The sequence below is a fragment of the Dioscorea cayenensis genome, unplaced genomic scaffold (assembly GCF_009730915.1).
Source record: "Dioscorea cayenensis subsp. rotundata cultivar TDr96_F1 unplaced genomic scaffold, TDr96_F1_v2_PseudoChromosome.rev07_lg8_w22 25.fasta BLBR01001638.1, whole genome shotgun sequence".
NCBI classification, from domain to species: Eukaryota; Viridiplantae; Streptophyta; class Magnoliopsida; order Dioscoreales; family Dioscoreaceae; genus Dioscorea; species Dioscorea cayenensis.
The window spans coordinates 29,680-47,453 of record NW_024088029.1 but is presented as its reverse complement, the minus strand read 5'-3'; the positions used below and the strand labels follow the sequence as shown (position 1 = coordinate 47,453).

At 32.8% G+C, this 17,774-nt stretch overlaps 1 pseudogene; it reads left to right on the top strand.

The window, feature by feature from the left end:
- On the top strand, window positions 1-6,330 carry LOC120256774 (annotated as a pseudogene).
- The last annotated feature ends 11,444 nt before the right edge of the window (window positions 6,331-17,774 follow it).

The following is a 17,774-nucleotide window of genomic DNA, read 5'->3' as shown; positions in this document are numbered from 1 at the left end:
ATGACGAAGCTGAAGCTCTGGGAGTCGGTGACGAAGACCTGGGAGTCGGTGAGGAAGCCTTGGGACTCAATGACGAAGCCCTTGGAGGCTGAGCAGGCAAGGGAAAGGAGGAGAGGGTGTCCTGTGAGTATAGTCTTGAGAATGAAGAAGATACAAAACCTGTGAATGAAGGGGTAACTTTTATGAAAAAGAAATACAACATTTGGGCTTACGGCCAATTTGGCCGTAAGTCCAAATGCAGCAAAACACCCCAAAAATGTAAGTTGATTCACAGCAAAAATGCTTTTCATAGTAAACCAAACAACCAAAGTTGGGATTTTACCTGTAATTGAAATTACATCACACCCACTTACGGGTAACCAAACAGCCCCTTAGAGAGAATGATCAATTTGCCCTTTTATTTAATAGTTAAAATAATAATTTAATTTAAATAATAAATAAATAAATAATTTTAACAATAATTATTAATTAAATAATAATAGTTTAATTAAATATAATAATTAAGTTGATAATTTATTGATAATTAATAATTAAAATGAAATAATAATAACTAATAATTATAGTTAAATATTTATTTATAATAATTAATTAGTTATATTTCTTCATTAATTAATTATTTATTATAGTTAATTAATTAATAATTAATTACTAATGATATTAACAAAAATTTGAAATATTTATTTATAACAATTAATTTTTTTTTTCAATTTTTATAATATTCATTTGAATAAAAGGCATAAGTGTCATTTTATCATATTTACTTTCTTTATTTTTCCCATTTCCAATAATATTCCATCTACGTCTTTAAGTATAGCACCAAAAAGTAGAATGCGAGCGCTAAGGGTCATGCTACATCAATGTTGCATTTAATTAGGCTGGAGCTTGGCCTCTGGACTTGGTCTCTGGATTCTGATGGGGTTCTGGGCCTTGGGATTTCATCCTTAAAATACCTATTTATTGAAGAATTATTTAAATAAAAATCAATTATTATTATTATTAAAATAATCAGAAACTAAAATTGGATCAACCATAAAAAAGTGAATTGAAATAAAGAGTGCATTGAGAATGTTCAAAAGATTATATTAAAAATAATTTTATATATATATATATATATATATATAAAAGCATAGATTATCTATGAACATCCGTAGATTTGAACGTGGGATGCACAGTGTTTTGATCTAAATCATTCAATCATAATTGCATAGTAATTTAATAAATTGCAGTCATTTAATTCTATTTCTACTAGACATACAGTCTAAACCCAACCCGCAGTATTTGATCTAAACCGTTCAATCATAATTGCACAGTAATCAAATCTATCACAACCGTTCAATTACATTTCTGCTATACCGATAGTTATAACTAAACCCAAACTGTAGGAACAATATACCCACCTGTTAAGTGCCGGTACATCATTTCACAACAACAAATTTTATTTTTAGTGATAACAAAAGTTATCACTAAAAGCAATACTTTTAGTTACAATTAGTAATAAATAGCAAATTTTAGAAGTCGTCACATCCTGTCACAAATACCTCCGATGCTAATACAAGAGCGACCATTTTAGACAAATGGTCACAATTACTCTATATTTTTCTTGCTAATTTCACGACACTAACAAATTTAATATTTGTGACAAAACGATATGGCTACAATAACCTTATTTATTTATGTCAATTTCGTTGACACAAAAAGATGTTAATCGTGACGAATAAAATGGTCACAATAATTTGTTCTGTTGTGCCAATTTTATCGATACAAGAAAAAATGCTAAATTGCGACAAATAAGCCAACCCAATAATCTATTTTATTGTGATAATATTATTGACTCAAAAAGATACAATAGTGACAAAACGTTTTTTGTCAATAGTAATATTTTATTGGTGACCAATACTTCGTCACTAATGTTACTTGGAGATATTGTTATGTGTTTATATTGTCACAAATAAAATTATTAATCTAAAAATAATATTGTCACTAAAATAAAAATTATGTTACGCTAATTTCGTCACTAATATAATAAATTATTTGTGATTAATATAAAGTTATATTCTAGATGCTTTTGTAAAGACAAATTTTTAGTAGTAAAAATATTGTCACACAAGCAAATAAAGTATTTAATATTATATAAAAAGAAATAAATAAATATCATCAAAATATACAAAATTAAAAATTTGAAGATTTAAAATTGAAAATTTTAATATCCAAAATACAATTATAAAATTATCCTTTTAAAAAAGAAAAAATTTATAAAATTATCCTAAATTTGGAGATGATGTACTCTTTTATGCATTTGAATCTTCTCTTTTGCTTTTCAGCCTTAACTTCTGCTATAATTTTAGCTCCTTGTTGAGACTTCAATGTTATTCTCTTTCCTTGATGCTTATTTTACACATTTAGGGGAAAAAATCAAATGAAATAATTTTAAAAATTAAAAAATTCTAATTTAATTACAACTTTCATATCATTATTTCTTCTCAATTGAGACAAGTTCCATGTTGCATTTGGCTTTTGTGATTTTCAATAGATAAAAAATCATTAAAAAAAATGAAAAATCATATAATCAAAATCTAAATAACATATTCTTATGATGAACCTGAAACTAAGATTCAAAGAATCGAAAAAGAACACACTAATTAACAATCATCATTGAAAAAAAATTCAATAACTTTATCAAAAAAAAAAATTTCAATAAACCTAGCTTCAAAGATTAAAAAAGATAAAGCAAAAAAATAATTCTCTCTTATCCATTGCATAAACAAAGCAAAAGAATTTAAGAAAAGAAAAATAAGCAAATCTTGTGGCCATCAATAACATGTACTTTTACATCAAGAGCTAGTTGAGTCACTTTAATCCTCTGAATCAAATGAAACAACACCGTTGCAATCGATCTCCATAGGCACATAATTACTCTAGGCTTCACTCCTTTTATATGTTAAGTTCATTGAGGATATATATCTTTTTAAATTTTAATTTTTTTAAAAAAAATTAATATTATCTAGATTTTGTTTTGTAAGATTTGGTAAATCTCTATTTAATTTTAATTTTTAAAATCTTTATCTAATACTACAAATCATAGGCATAATCTAAATTAAAAGATTGTTTTCTATCCCTTAAAATATCAATTTTGAGGATTGGGTAAACAATAACAACTTGCAAAACAATAAATTTGGATAATATTTTCTTACATCGATTTTTATCTCATATTTTTACAAATATTTTTAAAATTTGAATAGTTTTTTTTATAAAATGTTTATATATATATATATATATATAGACACACACATATCGAATTTGATCCTAAAATATGTTAACATTAGAGTTTTTTGTGGCAATATTTAGTAGATATTAATAGTTGAATTTTTTGTGATAAAAAATGTGATAACAAAAAAATAAAATAACCAGCAGCGAAGAACACTTTTGTCACAACAAATGAAAATATTTTTTACGGCACTATAGGTATATTAATAGTGACAACGTAATTGTGAGAGATCCTAAATCATCACAATTGTAATATTTTTAGTGATAAAAAAAATTATCACAATTAACTGAAATAATAGTGTTAATTAATTTTTTTATCACAAAAAACTTCATATTTGTGACAAATAAATTGATAGTTACAAAAAAAAATCATAATGTCGTAATTCTTGTAGTACAAGCATAATTTACTTAGTATATAAAAACTAGATTGGAGAAACTCATGCCTATATTTTTACTATTTTTTAATATTTCTTTTGGTTACTTTTAGTCTTTTTTATGTGAAAAACAGTTGTTTATTTGATAAATTATTGATGAATATATATATATGGAATATTCTTCTTTGCATTGTAGATACGGGCGGCTTCACCAATGCGATGATGATGATTTAGTATTTTAGCATAGTTACTTTTAAATATTTTAATAGGTTAATATTTAGGCTTAATAGAACAAAATTTTTTAGTGTCCAATAGATTATTTTGAAATATTTATAAATAAAAATTTTGTTTGATCGGTAAAATCATGTTAAATTTTAATATTAAAAACCTTTAAATTCTATATATAATTGTTTAATATATAACCTTTGAGATTGGGTAGGATAAAATAGACTTTTTAATATTTTATTAACTATATAATTTTACAACTATATATATACAGATATACTATGTATTTAAATTTTTTTGTATCTAAAATTATCGACACAAAAGGCAAGATGTATAATCGTGATGAATATTAAATTGTCACAATTGAAATTGTAATAGTGACAAAATAATTAGATGTCACAACTAATCCAAACTATTGTGTCAATTAACTTTTTTAGCATAAAAACCCCAATAACATGGTTAAGAAATTTAATTTTTGTCACAATATTTAGTGGGCACTAAATTGATGAATTTTTTATAACAAAATTGTTGTAACAAAAAATATATGTTAAGTGAGTGACGACAATATTTCTTGTCATAATTACACATTGTTTATATGTAAATAATATAACATATGCCCTAGTAGGACCCAAATCCTAATTTAATTAAATTTTAAATCATGGTTAGGATTAAAATTTAAATGTCCTAATCCTAGCTAATTTTGGTTTTTTTCCCTTTAAAAAAATTTAATTGGTTGTCTTGGACTAGAATGCAAATCCCGAGGCAAATAATGAAATTCAAATTACAAAATTGCCCTTGAGAATTTATCTCGAGGCATAAATGCAAATTATGAAATTGCACCTAAGAATTTATCTCGAGCCATAAATGCAAATTACAAGATTGCCCTTGAGAACACATATCTCGAGGCAATCTCAAATCTTAGGATAGCCAAAGTACACATCCTAAGGCGATCCTAAATTTCATATAACCTGAGAACATATCTCGAGGCAAATTGATAAAAAAATAATAAATAATAAATAATAATGATTAAAATTTCAAATTTTGAAATTAATTATTAAATTTTCAAAAAAAAGAAAATCGATCCTATCCTATCTTATTCGTTGTGATTCTCCGTGATTCTTAGGGAGAGGTTAGGATAAAAACAGGCAGAGCTTTTAAAAGGGGAGGAGAGGGAAAAACAATTTTGAGGAAAAACTAGCAAGAGGAAGATGAAGGTTTTTTTCTCTCTTCCCCTTATGTCTACATAAATCCATATATATATATATATATAAGAGGAAATCGCTGCCTAATGCTTTTGTTGGCGTCGCTGCCATTGCTATTGCTGCTTGTCGTGTTCATCATTGAAGCCGCCATTGTGGTTGAGTGACTGAGGTAATGCCGCGAATCATGCCTGATGCTTTCGTTGGCGTCGTTGTCGCCGCTTGACACCGTTATTGCTACTATTACTGCTTGCCGTATTCGTCGTTGAAGCCGCCGTCGTGGTTGAGTGGCTAAGATAAGCCGCCGTCGCTGTTGCTTTCGTTGCCATTGCCTGATACCGATGTCGCTGCCACTGTTACTTATCATTGATGTTACTATCTTTACCCGCTGTTGTTGTCGCCGTCACCGACACTATCGCCTCTGTCGCTGCTGCTTATCATTGATGCTGCTGCTTGCTGTTGTCATGGTGTCAATGTTGCTGCGCTCATTGTTGCTGCCAGTACTACTACTCGTTATAATAGTCAAAATAGAATATTGAAGTTTGCTCGCTGCTTGCTAACATTACTGCCGTTGATGCCTGCTAATGTTGTTGTTACCGCTGTCAGCTGATATTGTTGTCGTTTCTTTCCCCATCTCTATCGATTAGAAATATATCGAAGTTGTTGTTACCATCGCCCGTGATTCTGCAGTTGTGTTAGCCTAGAAGGACGAAACTCCTATCTGCGCCCTCCAGGCCTTGATGGAAGGAATCCCTATATTCACCTTGGATGATGTCATAGAAGATGAAGAACAATGCCATTGCCTGCGGTATTGGTTACTTTGATAATGGGATTGACATGCTTGGCCTAAAGAACTATCTTGGTGTGAGGAGGATCACCATTAAGCCCCCAGACTGATTGTTGGTGTTCCTCCGAGACAAATTCTGGTGTCATTGTCCTTGCTGAAGGTTGTTCCATTGGCCATCCTAGCTATGTCATGTTCTGCTCTTTTAATAACCAGGTGATTTCTCAGCTGAAGTTGTGGAAGGAGAGAGTAATAGGAAAAATATGAGAAGGTATATGTGTTGCCCAAGCGTCTTGATGAGGAGGTGGCAGCACTCCACCTATACAAGATCGGCTCAAAGCTCACAAAGCTCACTCCATCACAGGCTGAGTACATTAGCGTGCTCGTTGAAAACCACTACAAGCTTCCTTATTATGGTCCTGTCGGCTTGTGCACAAACTGGGTTGGTCATATTTGGCAAGCAAGTGCACACGCTCGCGCGTAAGCTTAGCCTCGAGTGCGGCGTCTTCATCGCCGGTGCTTTGCTCAACATGTACGCCAAGTGCGGCGACATGGACTCATCACAGAAGGTGTTCGACGAGATGTCTTTGAGAAAACTTTGTAGAACTTGTTAATCGTGGGATTCACGTGAAATAGATGCCGTGACATGGCGATGTAAACATTTGAGGAGATTCATGCTAAGTGTTCTTTGGTTTGCTTTAGTAAATGTTCCTAGTGTTCTCAGTACCTACGCCGGTGAAGGGTTGAGTTTTGGCCGAAGAGTGCATGGGAGTGGGGTTAAGGTTGGAAGAAACTCTTGCATTGATATGTATGGTAAATGTGATCACTTTTAGGTTGCAGTTGAAGTGTTTGATAGAATGTGTATATGGGATGTTACGATTTGAAATGTGCTGATGATGGGTTTGGTTCACAGTGATCGAAGGGAAGAGACTTGCAAGTGTTTTTTAGGCAATGAGAAGAGATGACATTGTCCCGGATGAGGCTTCATTCTTTACTACTTGTATGCTTGCACAAACATGGCAACATGGTGCCATGAAAGCTGGATTTGAGAGCAACCGATGTGTTGCAAGCTCTCTGATCATGATACACGCCAAATGTGGTTGATTGATTTATGCCCATCATGTATTTGAAGAGTCCAGGGAGTATGTGAATGTGGACGACGATTATTACGACATTCCAGCAACATGGGTAAGGTGATATTGTCATCAAGTTGTTTGATTACATCATCTATGTTTTTGTTCTCTAAGCTTGTGGTTACATTAGATTGATAAAACAAGAGTTCAAGTACTTTGATTCAATGTCTAGAGTTCATGGGATGGCACCTGAAAAATGAACATCATGCTTGTATGGCGGATATGTTTGAACTGTAGAGACTTGGAAATGGAGAAGAAGTTGCAATCCTGGTAACTATGTTTTGCTTGTAAACATGTATGCATTACATGGAAAGTCAAAGGAGGCTAAGGGAGTTCAGAGATTGATGAAAATCAAAGGAGTAAGAAAGAAACTTGGATGCAACTGAATTGATATCAAAAACAGTTCTATTGTGTTTACTGTTCATGATCGATCACGGTTTACAACATGCTCCCGAAGTTGCAAGAACTTGTGAAGCAAAAGGAATATGTTGCTGATACACAGTATATGAGACGGATCTAAGGAGCAAAGATTGTGGTACCACAGCATGATAATTATAACAAAATCTTCAACATGATGCTAAGAAGTTGATGGATGATGCTTGCCAATCTCTCCAAGTTGGGTTGAGCACCTAGATGCCATTGTTTTCTTCCAAGAGGGCACTATCATGCAGGCTACTCAAACAGCATTATGTTAGGCCAACTTGTAATAGAGGATTCCGAAATGACGGGATATTTGATTTATGAACTTGGCACTTTTTAGTCACCCTTAGTTGTCATTGTTATTGAATCAAGTTGCCTATGAACGACATATGATAATGTTACACTGATTCCTTAATTTTGGTGAAAGTGTATTCTATTGATGATTCAATCATCGGTAATAGCATCACTGTTGTATCCATCAATTTATGCAATAATAATAAAAGGGTCCCAACTATGCATGCATAAAAAATTGAGGGGAAATAATCACATGATGGCAACAAAGAGAAGCAGCATGTTAAAAAAATAAAAAAATAATGATGAGAAGCATGCAAAAAAATATATAATATAAAAAAAGAGAAGTATGCATGACAAAAAAAATAATAAAATAATGATAAAAAAAATAAAAATAAAAAATAGAGAAAATGAGAAGCATGCATACATGCTTGATAAAAAAATTCAAATGAACAAATCCTCACGGGTATCATAATTAAAAAAAGCGGGCCCCACCTTCGTACATGGGACGAAAATGATAAGCATGGAGTTATCTCAATGCATAAAAAAAAGAAAAAAAAACATGCAAATAAACAAATAAAAAAAATAATAAAATGAAAATATATGAGAAATGATACGTTACAATGATGGGAGAGAAAGAATGAGAAGCATTAAATGTGTCTAATGAGCAAGTCATGCATGCATATGGGCATAAAAAAAAATTTGCATGCACAAGTGCATGAGATAAAAGTTGAGAAAGCATGCATACGTGCATGATATAAATAAATGAAATAAAAAATGAGAAGTGTGCATGCTATATACTCACATGCCCCCTAAAAATAAATAAATAAATAGAACCCACTATGATAAGTGTGGATCAAATAAATTAAAAAAATCTGGAAATGATATGCAAGCAAATGGATAGCAGAGAAATATGCACTGCTAATCTCAAAGCAACAACAAGGGTGCTTATCTCTAGGCTAGTGACTAAATTTATGATCTCAAGACAGCAATGAGATATATATTTTAAAGTGACAATACAACATGCAATGTGGTGATAAGGCACAAGCAGCGGTGACTTATTCATTTCAAAACGGCAACAAAAATTATAAAAATACTTAAGACAATCATGAAATATTTATTTCAAGACTGCAATGAGGCACGCAACGTGGTGGCAAGGCACAGGCAGCACCAACGATATATGATATATATATATAAAGAAAGTCATATATTGACATATAAATGATGTATTGAATATATGCAATAAAATAACAAAATTTATAATTCGCAAATTTGTCTTACCTTTTACTTGTACTTTTGCCCTTAATCCAAGGTTCCCAAGATACTATTCTAGGGTAATTAATAATAGGGGCTTGCCTCTATTAGGAATGGAAGAACCTAGGAAATAAATATGATATTTGTGTTTCGATGTGCCATATGGTGTTCTCTTCACAGACATGATGCCAAACGCGTATTTTCGATCTCACACACATCATTCTCATCAAGAAATTTTTGACATAAAATATTGTATGCTTCTAGCAACGAACATTCGACACAAAAGAAATTTTACCACTGTTAATTTATTAATAGTGACAATTTAATTGTGGCATATACTAAATTGTCACAATTATCACTATAATAGTGACAAAAACATAAGTTATCATAATTAAGGTAAACAATAGTGTATGTTACTTTTTTCACACAAAAACCCTAATATTTGTGGCAAAATAACCTCGTGACACAAAAATGTTGTCACTAAAAATCCTAACTCTTGTAGTGTTTTAGAACTATTCATTCTACTGTTTCTATTCCTTTGCTTGTTGTGTCTCTCTTCATCATTCTCTCTCTAATTTTTGAAATTCTGGGGATGCCAATATATATATATATAATTGTAATTTTTTTATTGAACAAAGAGCTTAAAGCTAAAAGAAGATATTTTCTCCTAGAGCAAAGATCCTCCAGCTAATTCGGTTGTTCCATTCCTTGAAAGAAAAGGGAGAGATGAAAATTCATTTTGCCAAAATTTGCAAGAGCATCAATAGCTTTATTATCATCTCTCGATATAGTCTTGATGAAGGGATTTCCAAGATTTTCCAAAGACTTCTTCAAAGTATGATACTCCTCGCTAATATGCCAAGCTATGCAGGGACTGAAACTCTTCAAAAACTGTAAAATCCTTGGATAGGCGCAACAAATATGGTCTGGCTTCCATCTCTTTGTAGAGTAAATTTTGAGTGCTAGGTTGACAGTTACAAATTCGGCCATGATAGGAGAATCAGCTTGTGCCCCCGTGCTTCCTGCAACCATAATACTACTCAAATTAGTAATGATTATAAAGCCCAATCCTGATAGAGTAGTCTTAGAGCTCTAAGAAGCATTAGTAAAAATGGAAATGGAACAAGTTTTAAGAGCTAGTTTAGAACCATCCCTGTAAGGACTGATTATAAAGTCCATGCATTACAACCAAGATCAAGAAACAATTGCTCTAATGTTGGCTAGATTTTGGCGGAAGATTACATTACAACGAAGTTTCTAGATAAGCTAGGTAGTAGTGGCTATTAGGGATTTAAACTGTGAGTTATCAGCAAAGGAGTTGTTTCTCTCAACTAGCCAGGCCCCAAAGCTGAGGTGATTTATATCATTTCTATTTAAACCAAGCTTGCTATAAAGCTCGTGCCAACAGGGAAGGATTTTGCTGCATTTCAAAATTAAGTGATAGGTCGATTCCTTATCAAGACCGCATAAAGGGCATAGGGAGAAAGGGCTAATGGGCTTGTTTGGATTAGCTTTTGGAAAACCCAGAAGTGTTTTTTTATAATTTAAGCACTTTTGGGTTTTAAAAAGTTGTTTGTATTGCTTTTCTGCAAAAGTAGAAGCTGTAAAAAAAGCTGAAAAACTACTTTTCTCAGAAGCTAGTCATGACCAGCTTCTTAAAAACAATGTTTTTTAATTTATTTTTACAGCTTCTGCTTCTGCTTCTACAAAAAAGCTAATCAAAACACAAAATATAAAAAAAGTGCTTAACTTACTCTGGAGAAGCACTTTTTTTCAGAAGCACTTATACTAAACTAAAAAAAGCACTTTTTTGACAAGTTAATCCAAATAAAGTCAATATTTGGACTGTAAATATATGCTCCAGTTGGGAGTTTCCCGTGAGTCAACTTCCACATAAATATCTTAACTTGGGGTAAAACTGGAAGTTTCCAGATAGCATACCAACCATTCCAGGGATCCGAGGGAGAATTTACATGGTTGATATGATCATAGATAGTAGCAGTAATGGAAGACTTACAAGAGAGAGGACACCAAACCCAATAATTCTTTTCAAGGGGGTCAATTCTGATTTTTGAAATACACTTCCATTCCAGAGAATTTCCAAATAATAAGTCCAGGTTAGTCAAGCAAAGATGATCAGAATTAATGAGGTCTGAAAACTGCATATTCTCAAAATGAATAGCCATATTTAAGAAAGTAGGCTTCTAAAAAATAGGAAGGTCAAAGATGCATGGATCTTTCCATAAATCAGCATTAGAAGGATTGCAAGTTCTCAAACAAAATAGGGTTTTAAAGAATCAAAACAGTGTTACAAATTGATTTATAAAACCAAGAAGAATGGGAAACTCTACCAAGATTCCAAACATGCCAATCTTTATACTTGTAGTTAAAGATATCAATCCAAATCTTTCTGTCAGAATTAAGAATGACAAAAATATTTTTAGCCATTAAAGAATGTTTGACAAGCCTAAGATTGCGCAAATCCAAACCCTCCTCAAGTTTGCTAAGAGTAGTAATTGTTCAACCAACTAAATAAAAACCAATATTATTGCTTTTCATACCCCAGAGATAATTATGAGCAAGCTTGGAAATAGAATCTAGAATGGTGTTAGGTAAATTCATCACAGAGAGAATGTAGTTAGGAATTGCAAAAATAGTGTTGTTTAGAAGAACTACCATACTAGCAATAAAAACAGAGGAGCGATTCCACATTTGAATAGAAGTCCTAACTCTATCTGGGATGTGTTGAAGCTAATTAATAGTGAGCCTTCTAGGAGAGATAGGGATTCCCAAGTAGGTGAAGGGGAAATTCCCTAGATTAATTCCTAATATCCTGGAGATAGAATTTGCAAGTTTTTTATTATACCAGGAAGGAACAAAGAAGGTTGATTTGTGAAGGTTGGACCACTGACCAGTAAGGTCTTGATAAAGATCAAACAAAGAACACAATTTCTGGCTGAATTACTAAAAGCCTTGATGACAAAGATTATGTCATCAGCAAACATTAAATGATTGAAATTGCTAGAGAGATTTTTGTTGAAACCAGGCACCAAATCAAGGGAAAGAGCTTTGTTTAGATTAACAGTAAGATTTTGAGAAACTAGAAGAAAAAGGAGAGGGGGAAATAGGGTCCCTCTGACTAACGCCTCTGGTACTCTTAATCCAAGAAGTGTGGTGGCCATTAAGAATAAGAAAGAAGGAAGCAGAGGAGAGGCAAGATTGAATCCAAGCTATCCAATTATCTGGAAAATTCATTCTCTAGAGGGTAGCAATAACAACCGTCCATTCAATAATATAAAATGCTTTTTCTATATCTATTTTGTAAATCATCCTAAGGTGTATACGAGGATCAGTTTCAAGGCTAAGGGCTATCTCATGGGCTGCGATTATGTTATTATAAGCGCCACGGCTAGGGAGAAACCCACTTTGTTCCGGGCCAACCAAAATATGTATGACATTTTGGAGATAATCTCATAGCAAACATTTGCAAAGAGAGATTGGTCTAAAATTAGAAACAGAGACAAGATTAGACTTTTTGGGGATCAAGGTAATGAAGGTTTTACCCTAGGATTTGTAATCTTTGTGGCAGGGTCGGCCCAATATCTATAAAATAAAGATAACAATGCTTTAAGATTATTTATTTGCTTTTAAATTTTTTGAGTATCAAAAATAATACACACACATATATATATAGGGTTGTTTGTTTGTTTGTATTCAATAATGTATACCATTGGTGTTTGGGTTTTTTAGGTTTTGAAAGGCTTATATATATATATATATATATATATATATATAGGACGAACCAAGACTTATTGATTATGGGGGGGGAGAAACCAAGACTTATTGATTATGGGTGGGGGGCGGGGCTTACTGCAAAAATTTAAAAATATTTCAGATACAAAATAGTGTGATATTGTGACATTTAATTAAAATAATCACAAAAAAGCATAAAATGTTGATCTTATCTGATGTGTGGTTTAAGATTAGTTTTGATCGAGTAGTAGATCTCTGATGCCTTTCTTGGCCTTGGCTATGGTCAATGGATTTCTTAATTTTTTTCTCTCTTTTTTTAACTAATTTCTAGTAATTCTTGATCTTCAATGAAATGAATATCATATTGTTAAGAGCTTTAGCATTCCTCTTGTTTGATCTTTTTATTATATCATATTGTCAGAAAGTTTGGTATAATTCAACTATGAATGATGTGATTGAAAATAAGCTAATTTTTGTTTATATAAAAATAAATAATATTAAATTGTAGATTTTACCAACTAAGCTTCCTTGCTATGCAATTAATATAACATAAAAATATAAATTATATTAATTGTTCTTTAAACAATGTTGCTAAAATAGAATTCAAATACCAAAGTTGACTAATGGAATTAATTTTCTAATTAATAAATAAATTTCTAAACAATGTGATTTATATTAAAACTAATATTTATGTTTTAAACTCCGGATTATATAACAGTACTAAATATATATTATTATAAAAATAAAAAAATAACCACTATTCTAACAAGGCTCAAACTCCAAGCCCAGTATCTATTCTTGGGCCATCATTATCGAGCCCATATAAAGCCTATAAAATTCAAACCTTTGTCTCTTTTGTGAGTCTCTTTAATGATGGCAGTGTGCTCGAGCTACAGCGAGGGCGGCATCATCGTCGATCTGGGCACCTTCACACGGGTGTGCTACTCGTGCGGCGTCGTCCACTACACCGACGACTTCCTTGCCAAGATCTTTACCGCCGACGACGAGCGCACCGCCATCCTCGTCCACTCCTTCGGTGACTTCGGCCAGTGGCGGATCTAGGGGGCAAAGGGGGCTTCAACCCCCCTTGCCCCGGAGGTTAAGCCACCGATGTACAGTGTCGCCGAAGTTCACCAAGATTTCAGCCCGCCTCAAGTTACTAGTTCAGCCTCCTTTTCCCTTCAAGTTCAAGTGAAATGGGTCAGATTGGCAAGAATGGGCCATGATCCACTGGGTCCACCATTAATTTATCAATGTTAAAGGCTTAATGCTTTGTAAAATGAACCGATGATTCAATGGTCTGGGTCCACCATTAATCAAAGTTAAAGGCTTCAAGCTTTGGAGAATGAACTCATTGATCAACCACATGATATTCATCCAATGACTACTTTTTGTTGTGCTTTTAAAAAAACATAACTAATTGATTAGGCTTAAAGCATCTAATCCCAATGTTAATACTTTTATTCTTGTTGAACCCGTGAGTGCTCTAGCAATCCACTCATCCAGCTTGGTAATCCACTTTCCAATTTCCACTTTTCCATTGCTCTTGAGTAGTGAGAGTTCTTCATCAATTCATCTTGCCCGATTTAGAGATTTTCAATCCATTGATTGGTTCTTGAATATTGATTAATGATTTGAGAGTTTGTTGAAAATCAGCTCATAGTTCAGTTGTTCAAAGATGAGAGTTTCATTTGGTTTGTCTTTTATTTTTTAATTAGTTTTATTGTTTAATATATCATATATGTGAATGAGTAAATCTGAATGAATGATGTGTTTACAAATTACAAATTAAAAGCTAGGCCTTTCATTATTGACAAAATTAATTATAAAGTTTCTTATTAATTTTTTATTGCTCATTTTGTTGTGGCAGGAAGCAGGTTCCAATTGTTTAGAAAATCCAACTCTTGTTTAGTTGCTTATCATTGGTTTATCCAAGGTAAGCTTATACCATCTAGGCCTTGTTTGGATTGGCTTATAAAAAAAGTGCTTTTTTATAGTTTAGTAGAAGTGCTTCTGAAAAAAAGTGTTTATCCAGAGTAAGTTAAGCACTTTTTGTATTTTTTGTTTGGATTAGCTTTTATGTAGAAATAGAGCAGTAAAAATAAGCTAAAAACAACTTTTTTTTTTCATAAGCTGTTCATGACTAGCTTTTGAAAAAAAACTGTTTTTCAACTTTTTTTTACAGCTTCTGCTTTTTCAGAAAAGGCAATACAAACACCATTTTTGGAACCCAAAAGTGCTTAATTTATAAAAAAACACTTCTGGGTTTTCCAAAAGCCAATCCAAACAAGGCCCTAGTCATCTACTTTTGATTATTTCAAGGAGATTATCCAACAAAATTAAATAAATACTTTCTATTCATTATCATTACTTGTTCTAGACTTCTAGTTGATGCAAAGCTCCTTTCACTTGCAAAATTGTTTGATAGGCAACCAGTGATGCAAAGCTCCTTTCACTTGCAAAATTGTGAATGAGTTTATGTAAATATGCTTATGTATTCAGTGGGAACAACATAGTGATTAATGAAGAATAACTGACATGTGAATAACTATACAACTAATTCATAATTAAACACCAACTAAATCTAAGCTTCACACACAACTAGACACAATGCTTCAACTGCTAATGAAAATAATAAAATATATAAATGTTGAGCTTGAATTGTTCTTTAATCTTGATTAATGATTTGATTAGCAACATTGCCAATGTACTAAAATAAATAGTCTTGATGACTCATCCAACACTTTGATAAATTTGGGATTGTCAATTGCGTATTGCAGAGTATGAATAAATTTTTAATTAAACGACCACGAAGTGGAGAGTCATCTAATGCTTGCAAAGCACCATTAGGCTCTGAATCAAGAGAAGAATGCTCATGCTAATTTTGATCTAGATGACATTATTAGTGACTCGGGACTGCGAAAGCCGATTGAAGATTTTGATATCGGGATTAGAGATCAAGTTAGAAGGGAATAATTGACTAGAGGCCCTTGTCAACCAACTGGGCACAATTTTCCACAGAAAGAGTATGGCAAACAAAAGAGGAGCTTGCAGGATGCTTGGTTTAAACAACATCCATGGTTGGAGTATAGTGTGACCAAAGATGCAGTGTTTTGTTTTTGGTGTTATATTTCAAGTCAAATAGAGTAAGTCAAATAGGAGAAGATGCATTCACCAAGACGGGGTTCAATAATTGGAAAAAAAGCATTAGATAAATTTTGTAGAACATGTTGGTGATGTGAACAGTGCACATAACGATGCTAGAGTACAATTTCAAAGCTTCTAAAATCAAAGGCAGAGTGTATCACACCAATTAGCAGCACATTCACATGAGATGGAGGTTGCATACCGTATTCGTTTAACTGCGATTTTGGATGTGATACGTTTTCTTTTGAAGCAAGGCCTAGCTTTCCGTGGACATGACGAGTCCTTGAGCTCATTAAACAAGGGTAATTTTCTTGAGTTGCTTGAGTGGTATAGCCTACGAAATGAAGAAGTTTGGAGGACAGTTAATCAAAACGCCCCTGGAAATAATCAAATGACTTCCCTAAAGGTTCAGAAGGAGTTAGCAAATGCTTGTACAGAAAGATTACACATGTTATTGTTGATGATATTGGGGACAATTATTTTTCCCTTTTGATTGATGAAGCTCGGGATATCTCAGTGAAAGAGCAAATGTGAGTTATTCTATGATATGTAAATAAAGATGGATATGTGATAGAGCGATTCCTTTCTATGGTTCATGTGCCTGACACTTCTACCATTTCTTTGAAGAATGCTGTTGATTGTTTATTTTCTAAACATAGGCTGTCTCTTTCAAGACTGAGAGGGCAAGGATATAATGGAGCATCAAATATGCGAGGTGAATTCAATGGTTTGAAGGCACTTATCCTAAAATAAAATCCATATGCAAGATATGTCCATTGTTTTGCTCACCAACTTCAATTAGTGATTGTTGTTATTGCTAAAGATAATAGGAATGTGAATGATTTTTTTTCAATATGTTACTATGATTGTTAATGTGACCGGAGCATCGTGCAAAAGGAAAGACCAATTTCGGCAACAACATCATGATAAATTGGTTGAGCAGTTAAAGAAAGAAGAGATAATTAGTGACGGAGGAAAAAACTAAGAATCCAGCTTAGCACGACCAGGGGATACTCGTTGGGGATAGCATTACACTACAATTCTTCGACTAATCTCTATGTGGACTTCAGTGTTAGAGGTACTCCAAAATGTGCATGATGATGGTGATTCTAATGATAATAGAGGTATCGCGGCAAGTTTAATTAAAAAAATGGAGAATTATCAGTTTGTATTCATAATGTATTTGATGAGGCGCTTGTTAGGGATAACAAATGAATCGGAATATTATTCAAGCCATGCGTTTGATAGCTTGGCTTCAAGGCTTAAGGGAGACTGGATGGAAGGAATTTATAGAGGAGGTTAGCTTTTTTTGTGAAAACAACTCGATCCCAGTACCTAATATGGATGATAATATGAGAATTCGTGGCCGTTCTAGGTGAGAGGGGCAAGCCATTACTCATTTTTCACTATTACCACGTGGAGATTTTCTGCGAGGTTATTATTATTTTTTATATTTATTATGCTTTTATAAAAACCATTGATATTTTCTTTTAGTATTATTTCTAATTTTATTATTATTATTGCAATATTAGGTTATTGATTTGATTGCACAAGAAATACAAAACCGTTTTCCAGAAGCTAGCATAGAGTTACTTCTTCTCATGTCATGCCTTGATCCAAGGGACTCGTTCTCCAAATTTAACATCCAGAAGCTACTTCAGCCTTGCAAAGCTTTATCCCGAAGATTTTTCAATGACTGAATGCATGATGCTTGAGGATTAACTTGCCACCTTCATTTACGATGTGCGGTATGATGAAGATTTTACAAATATTAGGGACTTGGGAGATTTTGCTAGGAAGATGGTTAAGACAAGAAAATGTTTTATTTTCCTGCTTGTTTATCGCCTTATTGAGTTAGCATTGGTTTTGCCAGTTGCGACAGCTAGTGTTGAGAGGGTGTTTTCGGCAATGAATATTGTGAAAACTGACT